Source organism: Trichosurus vulpecula, chromosome 1, assembly GCF_011100635.1.
Source record: "Trichosurus vulpecula isolate mTriVul1 chromosome 1, mTriVul1.pri, whole genome shotgun sequence".
Classification (NCBI taxonomy): Eukaryota; Metazoa; Chordata; class Mammalia; order Diprotodontia; family Phalangeridae; genus Trichosurus; species Trichosurus vulpecula.
In genome coordinates this window covers 19,159,963-19,180,078 of record NC_050573.1, presented here as the reverse complement: position 1 = coordinate 19,180,078, position 20,116 = coordinate 19,159,963, and the positions used below count along the sequence as shown (strand labels likewise).

Sequence of the window (20,116 nt, the reverse complement as noted above, 5' to 3'; positions counted from 1 at the left end):
AGATCACAAGAAGATATAATGGACAGAAACAAAAACAAAACAGAAAGTGTAGGTACACCAAGCATCATAGTAGCACTTTCGGTGGTAGCAATGAATCAGCAAATGAATGTTCTAGTTACTAAATGCTCGCTGTGGAAAGTGGAAACAAAGTAACATCTCATGTCTTGAGGAATGTCCAAACCTACTTACAGAATATAAATATAACAGATTATTGTGATGGTATCAATGGCAAATAGGAGGAATTCAGAAAAATATGAGAAGCCTTGTATGAACTGACACACACTGATATAAGCAGAACTGGGAAAACAGTACACGTAACGGCCGCCATAATGGAAACAGAATGGAAACACTCTGTAATTATAATGACCAAGCCAGATCCTGGAAAAGGAATAGAGACTGGGGCTGGACCTACAATTTTATTGGTATAAGGAACTCCCAGGTGAATAAACTCCCTCTCCCAATGCAGGGTGGCATACAGCCTCTATAACTTTTAGTCTGAGCAGTAAGAGGTTGAATAATTTGTCCAGGGTCATGTAGCTAGAATTCATCAGAAAGAAGTGGAGCCCAGGTCTCCCTGGCTTCAAGGCTACCTCTCTATACCTCTCGGAAACATGAGAAAATGCACCTCCCTCCTTTCGTTGAAGAGGTGGGCGACTATAGCATGGAATGTTGCATATGCTGTCAAGCATGACTTTTTGAAGAAATTCAGAAATTAATAGGATATAGAAACAAAAGGCATGAATAAAGTTTAAAAAAAAAGTTGCTGGAGTAGACGCCATACAATGTAGTAGAAAAACTGCTAGATTTGGAATGGTGAATCTAGAGTGAAGGCTTTGACCCAGGTTCAAATTCTTGTCTGTGCTCTGCAACAAGCCATTTGCCTTTAAGATGCAGTTTAAGAGGGAAGCTAGGTGGTACAGTGGAAACAGTAACATCCCTGGAGTCAGGAGGACTTGAGTTCAAATTCGACCTCAGACACTTACTAGCTGTATGACCCTGGGCAAGTCACTTAACCCTGATTATCTTCCCCAAAGAAAATAAGATGATTAAGTTTATTCACCTGTAAACTCAGGAGATTTGGACTGAATGGTCTGCATGTACAGTCCCCTTCTGAATTCTAGAAGATTTTCTCCCTCCTCAGTGGTTCTTAACCTAGAATGGGTCCAGCCAAGAGAAGCAGGTCATGAGATTTACCATGAGGGCTATATATTCTGGATGCCTCTCTAGCTTTCTTGGGCCTTAGGGAGCCTGGATCAATCCTGCTCATCTCCCATTGAGAGAGCTAAGCCCCATTTCAGGGTGAGGACCAAAACTCATCTTTCCTATGTAGTTTCCTTATCAGATCTCATCTAGCGGACCACGTCCAAATCCAAGTCCCCCATTTTGAAGGGCACGGACAAGCTGGAATGGGGGCAGAGAAGGGTGGCTTGGATGCTGATAAGAAGGGAAGCCTTGTCATAAAAGGCTCCATTGGGGAACAGGGGACACTCAGCCTTGAGAAGAAAAGACTGGGGTAATGTGTGGGGGGAGAGGGACATGACAGCCATTTTCAAGCATCTGATCAGATCTGGTGAAAGAGGAAGGTTGGGTAATTCAGTAGAAAAAGTCCCTTCTCTGGGGTCAAAGGGCCTAGGTTCAAATCTTGCCTCTGATTTGGACTAGGTATGTGACTGCGCTAGTCACTCAACCTTCCTGGGCTCAGCTCTCAGCTTCCTCATGCACATAAAAGGAGAGAAAACAGTTGGCCCTGGGTCACATGGGTTGTAAGTAAATCACCTCCCTCCTAGGGCTGTTGCAAGGATCAAATGAGACAATATTTGGAGAGTGCTTTGCAACCTTTAAAGTGCTATATAAATGCCAGTTATAATCATCGCCATCGTCATCATTGTCGTCATCATCATCGTCATCGTCGTCGTCATCATCATTGTCATCATCCAAACGCATTTTTTCAGCATTTAAAAATTTATGAAGTACTTTCCTCCAAGTCACTTATAGAAGTAGATGTGCTTTTTTATTCCCATTTTACAGATGAGACAAATAAGGTTAAGAGAAATAATAAATAACAAACCAATTAATTAATTAATAGTGAAAAATAATAAAATGCTGTGCCAGCAGCTATATTGCTGATGATAGAGCTGTAATTTGGACCTGGAGTCAGGGGGACCTGAGTTCAAATTCAGTCTCAGACACTGTGTAACCATAGGCAAGTCACTTCACCCTGTCTGCTCAGCTTTCTCATCTGTAAAATGAGCTAGAGAAGGAAACAGCAAAACCATTCCAGTACCTCTACCAAGAAAACCCCAAATGGGGTTACAAAAAGTTAGACACAACTTAATGACTTTAATAAAATAATGCCTGCCCTCAAGGAGTTTCTGTTCTATAGAGTATATGCCAGGCTCTCAGTAATGTTTGTTGAACAAACAACGAAATCACAGAGTGAGGAGGGATCTCAACCAGCACCTGAAACTGAATCCCCTATAAAACCCAGGGCCCTGTTTCCCAAAAGACTTCCAGTGAACAGGAACAGGAACTCCTGCCTTCCCACTTCTGGGAAGTTTTTCCTTGCCTCCAGACTAAAAGCACCTACATTCCACCTCCCACCTCTGCCCGTGGGGACCAAGCAGGAAAATTTAATTCCTTCTTTCCCATAAGAGCCCTTCTAATATTTGACAACAACTCTCCCCTTGCTCCAAAGTCTTTTCCACATCAAACCTCCCCAGTTTCTTCCAGTGATTCTCTCTGAAGGCTGCTGGCTGCCTCCTGGCTGCCTTCCAGATTGTCCATTAGGCTGGTTTTGCTTGGCCCCCAGAGGGCAGAGCTGGGAGGAGTGGATGGATGAATAAACTCTTCAGTACTACCCCTCCGGGTCCACTCTCCCTCTCCACAGATAGTTCCAGCAGAAAATGAGGAACATAAAAGGTACCCTCTCCTTTCCCTCTGGAGACATAGGAGCTTGGTTGTGTGTTTTTTCTTTCCTCCTCTTCTCTTTCTCAATGCATCCCTCCTCTCTTTCTTTCCCATGCTAACTGGACTCTTTCAGGTCCCCAAAATATCGGCTTAATTAGCAATAATCTAAAAGCCAGATGGTTTAGAGTGCTCCAGTGGTAACCAAGGCAACTAGTCTGTTCTCAGCAAAGGTCCAGACCATATAGGATGCTGATGGGTGATGCTCTGGGGGTAGAAGAAACACAAAAGAAGATGGGAGTAGGAGACGGAAGGAGGAAAGGAGATATTTTAAGGAGAAATAGAACCAATTAGAGGCAGAAACACTTGACTATCTCAAGAGCCTGAGAGAGCTGGAGGGCTAAACCCAAGCAGATCCAGCTCCTGCCACCCACTGAGCACTTCTCCAAATGCCAAAGTTCATGAGACCCACTCCAGCCCTTGGGCTCTCAGGTATGTCTCCAACAGAGAAGAGGGAAAACCTTTTAATAGCTGGGAGGGTGTGCCCCTTCTCTTAGTTTCACGTTCCCCTTTTCAAGAAAGGGGGATCCTGGCATACCTCCTTTACAAAAGATATTGTGGGAAAAGTATTCTGGGGAGTACCTCTACGGTCTGTCCCTTCCAGACAATTTAAGTCTATAAAATATGAGTGACTATAATTATCATTTTATAAAGGCAGATTTTTTTTTATGATTAGTCAAGGCTAGCCAAGAGGCAGGATGGAAAAAATGAGATAAGGCTGAACCTGGTGTGCCTGTGGGAAGGGAAGAGCCAGGGAACTCCCAACGCGGGGGAGTGAGAGAGATGCCCTTTAGGTCCTGGTGCTCCCCAAATCTGCATTGCCACTAAAGTGAACAAAGAATGTTTGTTCCTAGGATTATGCCTTTGAAACTAGAAGGACCTTTAGCGGATACCCCTGTGTAGCCCACTTTAATTGGCTGAGGAGGGAAATGAAGTACAGGGAAGACAAGGGGTTTACCCAAGATAATAATGAAGTGGCTGAGCTGGGGATTTGAACTCAGGTCCTGCTCCACCCTCAATCTCTTCCAAAACAATGCCCCTATTGAAATCATAAAGGGAATGGCAACCTATTCCTCCATTGCTCCACTTACCATTCCAGAGAATTTGTAGACCAAAACGCCCCTGGTGGCCTCTACTACTCCCCTATGCCTATCTACTTCTATGAGAATGAAGGGGCAACTAGTCGTGCCATAGTGCATAGAGAACTTGGCCTGGGGTCAAGGAAGACTCATCTTCATGAGTTCAAATCCAGCCTCAGACATTTACTAGCTGTGTGACCTTGGGCAAGTCACTTTACCCTGTTTGCCTCAGTGTCCTCATCTGTAAAATGAGCTGGAGAAGGAAACGGCAAATCACTCCAGTATCTCTGCCAATATCTCTTTATGACAAATGGAGTCATAAAGATTCAGACACTGAAAAAAGGACTGAACAGCATTAGAATGGAAACCCCTTGAGGGCAGGGACTAGAGTCTCACTTTCATGTTTGTATTGCTGTATTGTGCTTACTACAGTTTCTGGAATATCTAAGTTATTAATAAAGGCTCATTCATTCATTCCACTAAACGATAAGTAAAAGCTAGAAAGTGTCCTTTTTTCCAGGCCACATCTGTGTTCCAGGAAAAATCTAGCATAAGGTGGCGAAGGATAACAGTCCACCGGACATTAAGTCATAGTACATGGATTCAAGGCTGTGATCTGCCACTTACAGCCCATGTGACCCTGGGCCAACTATTTCCACTGTTGGGCCTTGTCGTTCTCTATCGTTAAATGTAAAGGTCAGATCATATGACCTCTTTGAACTTCAAATCTGAAGCTGAAATTTAAGCTGTTGACAAACTAGCAAGTCCCTCTGGGGACTGTGTAAATAGTCTTGTCCTTAACACAGCTATGTACCATGGAAAAAAATGTTTCCTGACAGGAGACCTGTACAAAGCAAGATAAAGGACCCTAAGTGACCTCACAGACAGAAGTCGTCTCCTTCACTCTGGCCATGAGCCTTACCAGCAGAGGCATGCTTTATCTACCCTGGAATGGGAAGGAACACTTTACTCGGCCATCTCTCCCTTTAATGGGGACCCCCTGAACATTCCATCACCACTGGTGATAGAATCACTGAAGGCTCTCCCATACCAAACATCTGGTGTCTATGAAAGGAGGAAGAAATATCCCTAGGACAGCAGAAAGAGCATTGACTCTGAAGTCTGAGGTTCTGGACTCAAATTCCACTTTTGGGGCTTACTGCTTCTGTGGCTTTAGGGAAGCTGCTTAAGCTGCTGGGGCCTCAGCCCATCTTCTGTACAATGAGGGGATCAGTCTAGACGACTTCCAGGGATCCTTCCAGGTCTAAATCTATGACCTTAAATCTTCTCAAGGAGGTTGGTGATCCAGAAGGGTTAGGGGTGGAGGTGGAGAAATCTGATTTCTTCACTATACCCTTCTTCCTCCTGTCTTCCCCAAAACAAATAAACTGGGCCCAGAGATTTGAGAGATCATAAGCTGGGAAGACATAGGAATTACCATAGAGAGTAAAAGCAAACTTACAAAAACTTCTGTGCCTGGCATTCAAGGCCTCCAAAATCCAGTACCACATTCCCTTTCTAGACTTAAATGTACCATCTGTGCACTCAATGCTCCAACTTATTTATCACATACAGGATCATTAGTTTAAAGGGAGAAGAGAATTTATAGAGGTCATCTAGTCGAGCTCCCTCATTTTACATATATGAGGAACAAGGAAGGAAGGATAGATAGATAGATGGATAGATAGGTGGATTGGTAGAGAGAGATAAATGTATAGATGGATTAGACAGACACATAGATAGACAAGACAGATGGACAGACAGATAGATGGACAGATGGATGGATGCATGGTTGGATGGATGGACAGAAAAAGAGAGATACAGAGATAAATGGGTGGATAGTGAGATGGACAGATAGACAAATAGATATACAGATAAATGATAGATGGATGGATGGGTGGATGGGTGGATAGATGGACAGATGGGTGGATGGATAGATAGATGGACAGACGGGTAGACAAACAGACAGATAGACGGATAGATGGATGGATAGAGATGGACCTCTTTGCCACACCCCCACATCCTGCAGTCTCCCATCTCCATATCTTTGTTCCCGCTGTTCATTATGCCCAGGATGCCTGTATTTCTCCTCTTTGCCTGATGAAAACCAATACAACCTTTAAAGCCGAATTGGAATGTCAGCTCCTCTAGGAAGCCATTCTGGTTGATAATCGTTTTCTCCCTCAGACCTTACCCAATCAATCACTGAACAAGCATGTATTAACCACCTACTATGTGCAAGGCACTGCTAGGTGCTTGGGATACAAAGACAAAGGCAAAACAGTTCCTGCCCTCAAGAAGCTTACACACAATACATACATAAATACATAAAAACAAATACAAGGAAATTTACAGGGGGTCACTAGCAGTTGGGAAGCACGGGGGTAGGGGCATGAGGGGAGGTCTTATAGGGGAGCTGGGGCTTGAGCTAGGTTTGAAGGTGAAGATGGAGGACCCTTTGGTTTCTTCTAAGGTACTTATAAAGTCATACTATACATTCTAGCTACCTATGTTTCTTCCCTGGGGCAAATTAATCCACCATGCTTTGCCCGCAGTGCCCCGCAGGCAGCAGCCTAAAAACGTCCAGTTGAGCTGAAACTGGCAAGCACTGAAAATGACCTCACCAACCGGCTTGGCTAAGGATGTAATTCACCAAAGATGGCTGCTGTCACTGACAAGGTCAGGTGGACGGTTCTTAAGAGGTCCACACCGGGGTCAAAAGATACCATCCCAGCCATGGTCTCAAGGGACCTGGGGAAAACTCTGTTAATACAAGTGCTAATGAGCTTTGCAAACCTTAAAATATTATAGTAAGGCTAGATGCTTTTTGTGGTTTATTATTAATTATTATATTGGGACTTGATCTCTTTCAGAGCTAGGGTCATCTTGGGATGACTCTGCCCTGAGGCTTCCCCTCCCCCTTCCAGCTTCTCTTTCTGATTTCTGTTCCTCTATTAGAGGGTGAGTTACTGGAGCGTAGAGAACATCTTCTTTTTCTTATATTTGTATTTGCCCTACTTAGCACTGCCTGACAGAGTTAAGTGCAAAATACACGCTTTGTCTACCTGCCTATCAGTCTATTGATCTATTTTGTGGTTTCTTGTTGTTTAACCATTTTGAGGGTGTCCGACTCTCCATGATCCCCTTAGGCTTTTCTAGGCAAAGATACCAGAGTGGTTTATGTCATTTTCCTCTCTAGCTCACAAATAAAGAAACTGGGGCAGAGAGTGGTTAAGCGACTTGCCCAGTATTACACAGATAGTAAGTGTCTGAGGTCTAATTTGAACTCAGGTCTTCCTGACTCCAGGTCTGAAGCTCAATCCACTGTGCCACCTGGCAACCTCTATCTCTCTCTTTATCTGTCTGTCTATCTATCTGTCCATCCATTCATCTGTCTATTTACCTATCTTTCTATCTGACTCCCTATACATCTGTTTATCTATGTATGTGTCTGTCTCTCTGTTTATCTGCCTATTATCTGTCTGCCTATCCATCTGTCTGTCTATCCATTTCTCTGTCCATCCATCCAACCATCCATCCATCACTTTATGATTATAAGGGACTTTGCATGCATTCTCTCACTTGATCACTGGCTAAAGTCAGAGGACCTGAGTTCAAAACCAGTTCTTATATTTGCTGCTTGTCCCTGTACATGACATTCCATTTCCTGCCTCCAGATATTTGCACAGATAGTCCCTCATGCCTAGAATGCCCTCCCTCTTTACTTCTTCTGGCTGGAATGTCCAGCTTCCTGCATAGTACAGTTCAGGTACTTCCTCTTCCAGGAGGAATTTTCTGGATCCCTTCTGGAAAAAGAATTCTAAGTGCTTTCTTCTTCTTGAGATGATTCAGCATATAGGTACCCAAGAATATATTATATTGTCCAATAGAAAATAAGCTTCTTAGGGCAGGGATTGTCTCACTTTTGTCTGGCACAGAGGACATGTGTAAATGTGGATGGAACTCAACTCGGCTCTGTGAATCTTCCTTTGCTCAATGAAGATAATATACATATCCATTAGTATGAGCTATTATAAGTGGGGTCAGGATTTGAATGCAAGTCCTCTGACTCCAGGGCCAGAATTCTTTTGAGATTTTCTATCCAAATGGCTTAACTTATTAGATTAGGAAGCCAAGATCCGGATAAGGGAAAAGAATGATCTAAAGTCCCCTACTGAGGTAATGGCAGACCCATTCAACAACTCAGTAAGGCCTAGCTATGGGCCTGGCCCCTCAGATTATTCCTGCCCCCAAAGAGCTTACGTTCTATGGGAGGAACAGCACATCCGTACACAAGTATATAAATGGCACACACAATGCAGACAGAAATCCGGGCTCTCTTCCTAAGGCACACCAGTGACCCCATCAGGAGCCCACCTGAACAAAGAGTTTTTAAAGCAAAATCTCACAGGGAGCCTCCAATGATGACGATGATGACAGCGAACATTTGTATAGCGCCCATGTGCCAAGCACCGTGTAAATGTTAACTATTAGTAGTAGTAGCAGTGCCAAGCACTTTACAAATAGTATCTCACTTGATCTTCCACCAGCCCCAGGAGGTAGGTTCTATTATTACTCTCACTTTACAGATGAGGAAACTGAGGAAGACAGCAGTTAAGTGACTTGCCCAGGATCATACAACCAGTCAATGAGGCTAGATTGGAACTCAGGTCTCTCTGACTCCAGGCTGAGTGCTCAGTGTCAAAGGCAGTCCTGACAAAGACAGCCCAAGGAAGGAGAAGGAGGCTCCCGGGACACCCTGGTCAGGCAAGGGATCGCCTGTGTCCGTTTCTCTTCCTAGCAGACACCCAGGGGTACTACTCTGAAGGACACCCTTGTAAACAGGAGCTAAGAACAAGGAAGGAAGCTAGATCAGTGAAACCACCCGACTGGAGACTTCCTGTAGCCTTGGGGAGGAGCTCATTCAGATGGAGGGACAGATTGCCCAATTGTCTATGTGGGACCCCACTTCCTGTCCAAGTGGTCTGCCAGGAAGGGAGAGAGGCAGGCTTAATTGACTCCATTCAGCTCACCAGAGTTCAGATGAGCAAAGAAATCCTAAATTACCTACTCCTAAGGCTTCCTGGGCAGGACACAGTGCGCTTACCCCTAGGGAAGGGGTTCATATTTTCAGTGACACAGACCCCTTTGCCAATCAGGTGAAGCCCAAAGACTCTTTCTTGGACTAATGTTCTTAAATCCACAAGATAAAATCTGTAGCATTATCAAGGAAATCAATTATATTGAAATAAAGCTGTCAATATATATATATATATATATATATATATATACATATATATATATATATATATATATATATATTTTTTTTAAATACAATTCATGAATCCCAGGTTAAGAAGCCCAGGCCCACTGAGACAACCTGCTCTTCTTCCCGCCTAAGTACCAGCTCAGCCATTAGCTTGCTTGGTGACCATGGGCATGTCACTCAGCTTATCTAAAACTCAAATTTTCTCCTCTTTCAATCTCTTCATTTTACCAATGAGGAAACTGAGGCCCAAAGGAAAGTGACTTGTCCAAGGTCACATGGGTCCAGAATGATATAAGCCAGAATGATCACTAAGGTCTTTCCCACTTTAAAAATCCTAAGGTTTCTGAGAATCCCCTCTGACATGTAAGGCCTGTGTCACATGGGGTTAAGTCTCTTCCATGTTCTGAGCCTCAGTTTCCACTTCTGTAAAAGGAAGGGGCTGGGCTAGAATAGGAGGAGTCTGAGCTTTCAGGATAGGAAATCCCCAAGAATGTAGGCCCTGTGGCATTTTTACCACTAGAGTGACTAAACGATCCACACTTGCTGGCGTGACATCTGGTGATGGTTATACAAGAATAACAGTAGACAGGTGGTGAGGTCTGACTGGCCTGCTAGTTCATGTGTGCTGGCTAATTAGGTGGCATGTTGCACTGCTGACGATCACAGGTGGGCCACACTCAGTCTACTGATCTCAGGTTAGACACTCAGGGACCAGAGGATCCTTAAGGGCTCTCCCAGCCCTGACATTCCCTGTTCTAAGGACCCTCCCAGCCCTAACAATCCCCTGTTCTGAGGCCCCTCCCAGCCCTGACAATCCCCTGTTCTGAGGCCCCTCCCAGCCCTGACAATCCCCTGTTCTGAGGCCCCTCCCAGCCCTGACATTCCCTGTTCTGAGGCCCCTCCCAGCTCTGACATCCCCTGTTCTGAGGCCCCTCCCATTCCTGACATTCCCTGTTCTAAGGTCACAGATTCTCCTAAAGCAAGACTTACTCCCTACAATAACCTCCCACCTTCCCTGGGCAAACGGAAGTATTTCAGAGTCTTCATAAAAAGTCAGATCTGGATGATCCCTCAGAGGCCACCTCATTTCTCAGATGAGGAAACAGCCCCAGAGAGAAATGTCTCATCTGAAGTCCCACAGTATTTGAGAGGCAGCAAGCACAGCCCCAAGCACCGCAACTGCCAATCTCCTCTCTCCTCATCCCCTTACCTGCCCCCCCCCCCACCCCGCCAATTTCCTGTTTCTCTTTTCTCTCCCATGGAATCAGTTCCTTCCCTCTTTCTCTTCTGGCCTTTGTACAAGAGAATTTGTTTTGGATACAGATAAGGACATCAGCGACATACAGAGACCTGTTAAAGCTCCAAAGTCCACTAAAATTCTGGAACATCCTGTATATATGCATACATGTGTGTACATACATTTATACATACCCATGTATACATATGTTTCTATATGTGTGTGAATATATACAGAGAGTGAGAGAGATTGAGAGAGAGAGAGAGAGAGAGAGAGAGAGGAGAGAGAGAGGAGAGAGAGAGAGAGGAGAGAGAGAGAGAGAGAGAGAGAGAGAGAATGGCAAGAAATCAAGAAATATAACCATCCCTTACCTGCCCCCATGGAATTTTTTGTGACTATATCACATTAACAAATGCACAAATATCACTGAGGTGGGAAGAGAACTTCATGAAGTCAGAAGAGGTGGCTGAATCCCAGGTTCACCAATTATTTAAGTTGGGTGCTGTTGGACACATGGTTTTACCTCTTTCCTCATTAGGAAAATGGGGACAATACCCACCCCATGTAGTAATGGGGAGCCTCAGATGGGAAGACAGGTGAGCATGCTTGGTCTTCGTAAAGGGCAACTGGAGCTGTCTGTCATGTTATCAGTGCCATGAGTAAGCTCATTGGCTTTCCTTGTACCCTCACCAGGACAAACCAATCCAACCCAATCCAATCTAACAAGTATTTACTAAGTGGTTGCCATGTACAAGAACCTGGGGTTAGAAGGGACCTCAGAGCCCACGTGGTTCAACCTTCTCACTTTACAGATGGGGAAACTGAGACCCAGAGAGACTTATGCCCAAGGTCACACAGGTAGTAATCATCAAGGACAGAATTTGAACCCAGATCTGCTGGCTCCAAAGCCAGCACTCCTTCCTCTGTACCAAACTGCCTCTAAAATAAAAATCACAGCTCTCCCTGACAACCCATCCTTTGCAACTCTGGTCTACTTTTGTCTGACTCTTCATGACTCCATCTGGGGTCTTCTTGGCAGAGATAACTACAATGTTTGCCATTTCCTTCTTCAGCTCATTTTACAAATGAGGAAACCGAGGCAAACCCTTGCCTAGGGTCACACAGCTAGTAAGTGTCTGAGTTTGGATTTTAACTCATCTATATCATATTTATTTATTTTTGTATATATTTTGTACACACTTAATTTGTAAGTTTACGTGCTTACATGCTGCCTTCCCCAACAGAGTGTAAGCTCCTGGAGGGCAGGGATTGATTCAGTTGTGTCTTTGCATTCTCTGTGACTACCACGGTGCCTGGCACATGGAAGAGCTTAATAAATGCCTGCTGCTTTCTTGCTTGACTCCTGACTTCAAAGCTGACTGCCTCTTCAATAAGCATTTATTAAGCACCTACTGCATGCCAAGCATTAGTGACAGAAAGACAAAAAAGGAAAAAAACTCTGCCCTCAAGAAGCTTACGGCATACCAGAATTATTCATATAAACACAACTGATATTCATTAGTACTAAAAATATAATTATCAATGTTACTATGAATTGGTCATATAGGATTTATTAAGAGCCTTCTGTGTGGTGGACATGGTGTGGGAGGTTGAAAGACAAAAGTGAACAAAGCCTGCCCTCAGTAAGCCTATATTCTACCAGGAAAGACGGCATGTCTGTGTATACGCATTCACAACATACGTGCACAACAGATACTAGGTAACTTTGGTAGAGAGGGCGTTAGCTCATTAGCCAAAGGTCCTTGGTGGGCACTGATGGGGAAGAGGAAGAAGAAAGCTGGTCATCCCTGAGTAATGGGGAAAAAAATAACCTGAGTTTGATGTGGAACAACCATGACTGTCTGGGCAAAAGCCACCAGAAGGAGGCATCATAGCACAGTGACAAGCATGTAGGGAACCTGGGCTTCATCAGCAGCTCTGCTGCTTAGTCCTGTCATGAGGCCTTGGGCAAGTCCCTTCCCTAAGCTTCAGGTCCTTTATAAAATGAGGGGCCTGAGGGGAGGCAAAACAGACTAGTATCATCTTCGGTGGCAGCAAAGAGTAGGAAATAAAGTAGAAACCCATGGGCTGGGTACCCGAATGGTGGTATATGGAATTGTGCAGAGCTTTAAAAAAAGAGAAACATGAAGGAATTGGAGATACATGATAAGATGAAGGATGAAGGAAGCAGGAGCAGGAAAAGCATATACAATCTCTAGAACAATATAGATAGGAAGATTCACAAAACTAAACTGGACACTGCGCCTTCCCTCTGACATTAGTTCCAATTTACACTGTGTGTATCTACCTACCTACTTGATCTATCTGTCTGTCTATCTATCTGTCTATCTATCTGTCTATCTATCTATCTATCTATCTATCTATCTATCTATCTATCTATCTATCTATCTTCCTAGTCTATCTGTCCATTCATCCATCCATCCATCTATCTATCTATCTATCTATCTATCTATCTATCTATCTATCCATCTATCTATCTATCTCCTATAATACTGACTTCTCTCTTTCTCTCTCTCTGCACACACACACATGCACATTACATATACATAGCTATTTGTATGTTACCTCTCCACCATTAGACTATGAACTCCCGGAGGACAAGAAGTGTCTTTGCTTTCCCCTTGTCCCCAGTGCTTAGCACAGTGACTGACATACAGCAGGCAATTAATAAATGCTAGTTGACTGACTGACCACATACGTATAATTACCAAGCTTGGCTCTGGAGAAGAAATGCGAATGTGTGTCTGGCTCCCTTCCACACAGAGAAGGGAGATTCTGGGTACAGAACATCATTCTTGGGTACTCTCAGACCAGGCTGATGTATTGCTCAGCTCTGCTGACCTGCACCCTCCCCATCCCCACCCTACTTCTTTCTTCTTTCTTCATTCTGTATCATAAAATACGGGATTAGCTCATTGAGTAGGGAAAAGGGAAAGATAATTCCAGAAATAAAGGTGACGTCACTACAAAAGGGATGAATAAACATTTGAAAAATCAAATGGGAGGGTAGGATTGGTTGATTCCCCAAGGTCCCTTACCACCTCCAAGTTTATGATTCTAGAGCCCAGGCAAATAAAAGGAATAAGGACCACTGTGGTGACTCGGGAGGTATTAGCTTGGTTGCTTCCGGGGGACTCAGACTTGTGAATTCTCTAGTCTCTGAAAGCTGGTCCTCCTTTGCAGCAGCAAGTTCCCTGGGCCCTGTGTAATGGAGTGAACATAATGGTGTAATCAGAGCAGCTGTTTACAGAATCCAGGCTATTTGTTGTGGAAGTAGTCCCTGCTGGGCAGCCTGGAACACTCTTGGGCTCCAAGACCCTTCACAAATAATAACCTCTTATATTTCTTCTGTACTGCCTGTTCCTGGCATCTTCCCATCCATTGTCTTACCCAATCCTCACCATGCCATGGGGCCAAGTAGAACAGGATTACAAAAGGCAATCCTAGGGTAGGAGAAAGAGAATAGACTCAACACAAGTGACCCGGGGGCAGGTCTTGGCTGCTCCAATTAATAGTGGTACAGCCTGGGGAGAGTCACAGAGATCTGAGCCTCCATACTTTCCCCTATGAAATAAGGGTTTTTAACACAGAAGTGACATGGTCAAAGGGGTCTAGTAGGAAATTCCCTTGGGCAGTTGTGTGAAGGATGCTTACCTAGGAGAAGAGAAGATTGGTGGGAGTGGGGTGGAAAATCAGGGTTAGAAGGGATCTCAGACGTTATCTGGTCCAACCCAGATATAATGAATTCTCTCTATAAGATGTACAGCAGGAAGAGAAAGGACTTTGGAGTTAGAGGGTCCAAATTAAAATCTTGCTCCTGATGCTTACTACCCATGTGATCTAGTACAATTCAGGAGAAGGTTGGACTAGAACCTAGTCACTAGAAGGTATATGAGGGCCTGCCCAGAACCAGGATCCTAGGCTCTCCATCATCTCAACTAACCTGAGTGCTCCTGGGTAAATCACCTAATCTCCTGGGCCCTGATTGCCTCTTCTGTAAAATGAAGAGACTGGGCTGGAGCAGAGGCTCTTAACCCTTTCCATGCCATGGAGCCCTTTGGCAATCTGGCAAAGCCTCCCAGCATAGAACTTCATAAAATAAAATACATAAGATTATAAAGGAAACCAATAACATTTAAATATACTTATCAATACACACACACATAGATACATATATGTGTATATATGTATATACATCTACATACATACATATAATGTAAATATATATATTTTTGAAAGTTTACAGAGCTTGAGTTTAGAAGCCCTGGTCTATATGGTTCCTCTCACCTCTAAATCTATGATAATAACAATGATGATAATGGCCATGACGATGGCTAGAATTTATCTTGTGCTGTGAGGTTTACAAAAGCACTTTACATATGTTAACTCATTTGATTGTCGCAACAACCCAGTGAAGTACATGCCACCGTTATCGTCCTTTCACAGATGAGGAAACTGAGGCTGAGAGAAATTAAATGACTGGCCCAAGGTTACAAAGCTAGTAAGTATCTGAGGAAGGATTGAAACTTGGGTCTTTACTTCTGAATCCTGCACTCTATCCAATGCTCCACCTAGCTAAGTCATTATACCTCCCTGGATCTCAGTTTCCCCATCTGTAAAATAGAGGGGGTGGATACTCATGGCCTCTGAGGTCCCTTCCAGCTCAAGACTTATGATCCTATTATCCCCAACAAGTGTTCATCCAGACTCTTCTTGGACTCCAGTGAAGCAGAACTCAACCACTTCCAGAGCTCGTTAATTGTTTATAAGTACCTGAAGGTCAGTCACCTGGAACAAGGGTTTGCTTTGTTCTGCTTGGTTGAAAAAGGCAGAACCAAGAGCAGTGGGGGGTGGAGGGGGGAGAAGGGGGGTTCACAGAGGCAGATTTAGGCTTACCATAAAGAATTGTTTCCAAACAACTACACCTGGCAAAACTGACCAATTAAATCAACAAAACTGACACGGTAATTGAAATGGATGGATGTCAACCAAAATATCACCGTGACCAGGCTAAGAGACAAGAAACGGATGACTTAAATGACCTAATCTCAGAAAAAGAAAACAAAAAAGGCTATAAATGAATTCCCAAATAATTACACCCAACAATGGAATGAGTTATCACAGGAGACAGTGAGTTCCACCCACCTGGAGGTCTTCAGACACAGGCTGGATGACCACTGTTAGTAGAGTATGAGTTGGACCAGATGGCCACTGAAGTCCCAAGTCTGGGGTTCTTGGTTGTACTGTCTACCTCAAAGCTTTGAGTACTTTATTATTAATATATTAATTAATTAAAATATTATTATTATTACTTTATTATTAAAGTATCACTAAACTGTGTATTGTTATTAACATCTATAAAATGAGTGTAAGAAAAGTCGTTTCACCTCCTTAAGGTCTGATTTCTCATCTGTAAAGTGGGGACAATAATTCCTGCAGAGTGGTCTCACAGGACGGCTGTGGATGGCACCTCAGCATTCATGGAAAGAGCGCTAGATTTGGAAGTTCAAATCCCAGCTCTGGCATTTATTTGCTGTGTGATCTTGAGAAAATCCCTTCCCCTTCCTGGACTTCAAGAGTCTCCTTGATAAAAAAGAAGGAGTTAGACTAGATAGACTCAGAGGTCCCTTCCACTCACAACCTAATTAATTATCCCATTCAGTGAGATAACAAACAAAGAAGTGCTTGGTATCACATTGGATGTTGAGCTCTCATACTCATGAGACACATGAGGAAGACAGAAGCTTGGGGAGTCAGTGTCCCTTGGAGCTCAGAAATGATTCCCTGGCCTTACACCGTACTTTGAACCCTTGTAGGCTTAGTTCATTCTACTCTACACTGGAGATGTTATACATGCTCACTGGATTGACCTGAGAGATCACCTGGTTCAGAGGTGTGTGTCCAACATGGGGACCATGGGCAGAATGGATAGAGTCTTGTCCAAATTACTATAAAATACAACCGGGAAACACTTAACAAAATAAACAAAAATATGGATGACATTACATTTTAGAATTAAGCCAATATGCCAGCCATAAGGATCTTTATGTATCAATCAGTGGGCCCCACTTCTATTTCAATTTGACCCCACTGGCCTAATCCAATTCCTTCATTTTACAGATCAAGAAACTGAGACTCAGAAAGTGCTAGCAACAAATTTAGGGTTAAAGTTATGGTTAAGGTTAGGATGAGGGTAATTTGCCAAGGTCACAGAGCTAAGAAATATCAGAGTTTGAACTCGGGTCTCCCTGACTCCAAAGCCAACCCCCTATCTGCTATGTCCTGAAGTGTTCCATTGCTTATGACGGGCAGCCAAGTTATATTAGCTGTACTCTCCTCCCCAGAGTGACCAATATGACAAGCTAAATGACAAAGGCTGGCATAGATGTACAGCTTTAAGTCTGAAAAGGTACTGTATACCATCATTCAATCAAGTATTTATTAAGTACCAACTATGTATGTGACAGGCACTGTGCTAGGGAAACAATCTCTACTTTCAAGTTCTAACCCTCTAGGTTTGACAGATACTGTTATCCCCTTTTATAGGAGAGGAACATGAAGTTTAAAGAGATACTTCACTGTTTACAGAATACTTTTCCCATAATATCTCTGTAAGAGAGGTAAATACTAGGATTCTTCTTTCTTGAAAAGGGGAGAAGGAAACTGAGTGGGGGGGCATACCTGACTCCCAACAGGTCCTCACCCCCCCTCAGAAGCACAGAATCACAGAATCTCAGAGCTGAGAATAGTGAGGTGTTTTAGAGATAGATCATTTTGTCTAAGGGTCACACAGCCAGGAGGCATCACAAGCAGGATTTGAACGCAGGGCTCTACTAACTCCAAGTCTGACAGTCTTTCCATGTCACCATGCAAATCCCCCCTTGCATGATCTTGGGATCATGGCAGGGTAGGAGCCTTGAGATCCAAAGTCATTTTCAGACCTAGTCAGGACTAAACATGTCCAGATATGGCTCTGGGTCCCACAGCCCAGGAAAGACATGAAGAACACAGTATGGAAACAATAGATAGATATACAGAAAAAGTAAGACTGGGATTAATCATCCCTCAGAGAGAGAGAGGGGCAATTATAGAGGTGTTTGGTTAGACCGAAAGCTGGAGAAGCCAAGAATCTTTCTATTTCCCCAAAGTACTAGTATAGTACTCAGTACAGGCGCATCTAGACTTGTGATTTCTGCGACATGGAGAGCTCTTGCTAAGGAAATTCCTTTCACCAATGCAGATCTCCAGCTTCTCTGCAACTTAGGGAGTCTTGGAGAGTTGTCTAGAGCACTAAGATGAATTGACTTGCCTAGGGTCATACAGCCAGGCCGTGTCACAGGCAGGGTTTGAACCCAGGTTTTCATGAGTTCACAGCCAGATCTCTAACTAGCATGTCAAGGTACCTTTAGCTCTGCGTTTAGAAGATATGAAATAAGTGGCTGATGAATTGTTGAGAATGCTTAGCACAGTGCCTAGCATACAGTAGGTGCTTAATTTTTGTTGATTGATTATTGAAAGGCTACCCAAACCTAGCTCTTCAGATTCCAAACCACTGCCACCTCCAAAGCCTACTCCCTTTACCACTGGGCTGCTCTCCCCCAGGCAATCTCCTGCCCCACGTGAAGTCTGTCTGGTCACTTAGTGTCATAGTGTTTAAAGAAATTAAGGAAATGCGCTGTTCTCTAAAAACCCCAAAGGCTGTGTCCCTGTTGGTGTCATAAACAAAGGATGAGGTGTTTTAGCCAAGCTGACAAATTTTAGGAATGATGTGGAATAGTATGAGGGATGAGCATCCCCCTGAAAATCAGGAAGGGCCTTAATCCTAGCTCTGCCACTAACTAGCAATGTTTGACTATGGAGAAGGCATGCCTCTTCTGCAAGTCTGTTTTCCCAAATGTAAAATTAGGAAGTTGGGCTATTTGATTTTCTTCTAGAACATTCTGTGTTCCCAAAACACTCTCGGCACTGACATTCCCTGTTCAAAGGCCCCTCCAAGCCAAGGTTCTTCACAGCTCCAACATTCTATGACATTATGGGACCATTTCTCCTTTCTCCTCTAATACTTCAGATTTCTCCCTTTGCTATTAGATGACAAATTATCTGTGGGTGGAAGAACAATCCCACAGCCTGAATAATCACTAAGGTTTTGCTGAAGTTGTAGGTACAGTGATCACTGGACAAATCTATTCTCTGTCTCTCTGTCTCTGTCTCTCTCCCCCCCCCCCCCATTCCTCACCCCTTCTTCCTTCCTCCCTACCCCCCTTCCTCTTATCAAACAACCAGTCCAACCTTACTTCTCTTTGTAAAGTAACAGGAACCTTCAGAAGGAGGAGGAGGCAGGCTATTGTGTAACTTATAGTTTCATGATGATTTTGTAGATTTATTTTATAGCTATTACTTTCTCCACTTATTTGCATCACTATTTGTGATCAAGGGGCTCCTGCTTTTCTCATTGATAGGATCCTGTTTTAGCTACAATAAGAGGAACCAATCAGAAAGAATGCAGCAAATACAGTAATGAGGAAAAGAAATGGTTTGAATTTAGATTTAGAATTACGGAACATTAGAGTTGGAAAGGGCCTTAGAACAGGGAATGGCAGAGCTGGAAAGGGTCTTAGAATGGAGAATGTCAGAATTGGTAGAGGAACAGGTGATGTCAGAGTTTGAAGGGGCTTTAGAACACAGAACTTAGAATGTTCAATCTAGAAGAGGATTTAGAGCATAGAATGTTTGAATCTAAAATATCAGAGATATAGTGGACCCTGGAAAACAGATCAGAGAATGCCTAGAAGGGACCTTTGAATATCCAGTACTGAATGCTCAAGTTTGAGGAGACCTCAGAACCTAGAACTGAAATCTAAAAAAGACCTTCAAATAAAGAATGTCCAAACATAGCATGCCAGAGCTAGAAGAACCTGGGAATGTTCAACACACTAGAAGGGATCTTAGGGTGCTAGAATGTAGATCACAGAATGTTGAAGTCCAAAGGGGGCTTAGAAGATTCCAAGAATATTTAGATACAGAAGAGTAGAATGGGAAGGGATTTTAGGAGACGCAATGTCTAAGTTGGAAGGGACCTTAAAGATCATCTAGTCGGACAAAGGAAATGAAGGCCCACAGCAGGCAGTGACTCACCCACAGAACACAAAGCAGTCCAAGAGACACCAGGGATCCAGGGCTGTGACTGTCACAGAGGCTCCTCAGTCAGCCTCCCTACAGAGACAACAACTATCAAGGGGTCATGCACTATTCCTCAACCCTACCAAGAAACAACCACAAAAGTACAGTTTCTACCTTCCCACCTATGTCCGGTCTGCCATTAGGGCTGGAGATTATTAACTAGCCGTCCAGCCAACATGGGCTCCAGACCATCCTGCGCTGTACCCAGAACTCAAAAGTGGGGAAGCTTATCCAGCCTAGTCCCCTCATTTCACAGACAGGGAAACTGCAATATAGAGAGGGCAATTTCTTTGAGGTTACAGATCTAGTCAGTGTGCGGGGCTCAAATCCAGATGAAGAAAATCCAGAGCTTAGCACACAGCAGGC

At 43.7% G+C, this 20,116-nt stretch overlaps 1 protein-coding gene across 6 annotated transcripts in view; it reads right to left on the bottom strand.

Annotated features, from left to right (window-relative positions):
* Positions 1 to 20,116, bottom strand: part of TPST2 (tyrosylprotein sulfotransferase 2) — a 72,807-nt gene that overhangs the window by 24,202 nt on the left and 28,489 nt on the right. For 2 of the 6 annotated variants that reach the window (XM_036741588.1, XM_036741590.1), the window contains one exon: positions 1,061 to 1,152. The exons of the other annotated variants lie outside the window; for them this stretch is intronic. The gene's annotated coding sequence lies outside the window, so the exon portion shown is untranslated. The remainder of the gene's footprint in view (positions 1 to 1,060; positions 1,153 to 20,116) is intronic. 6 annotated transcript variants of the gene reach the window in all.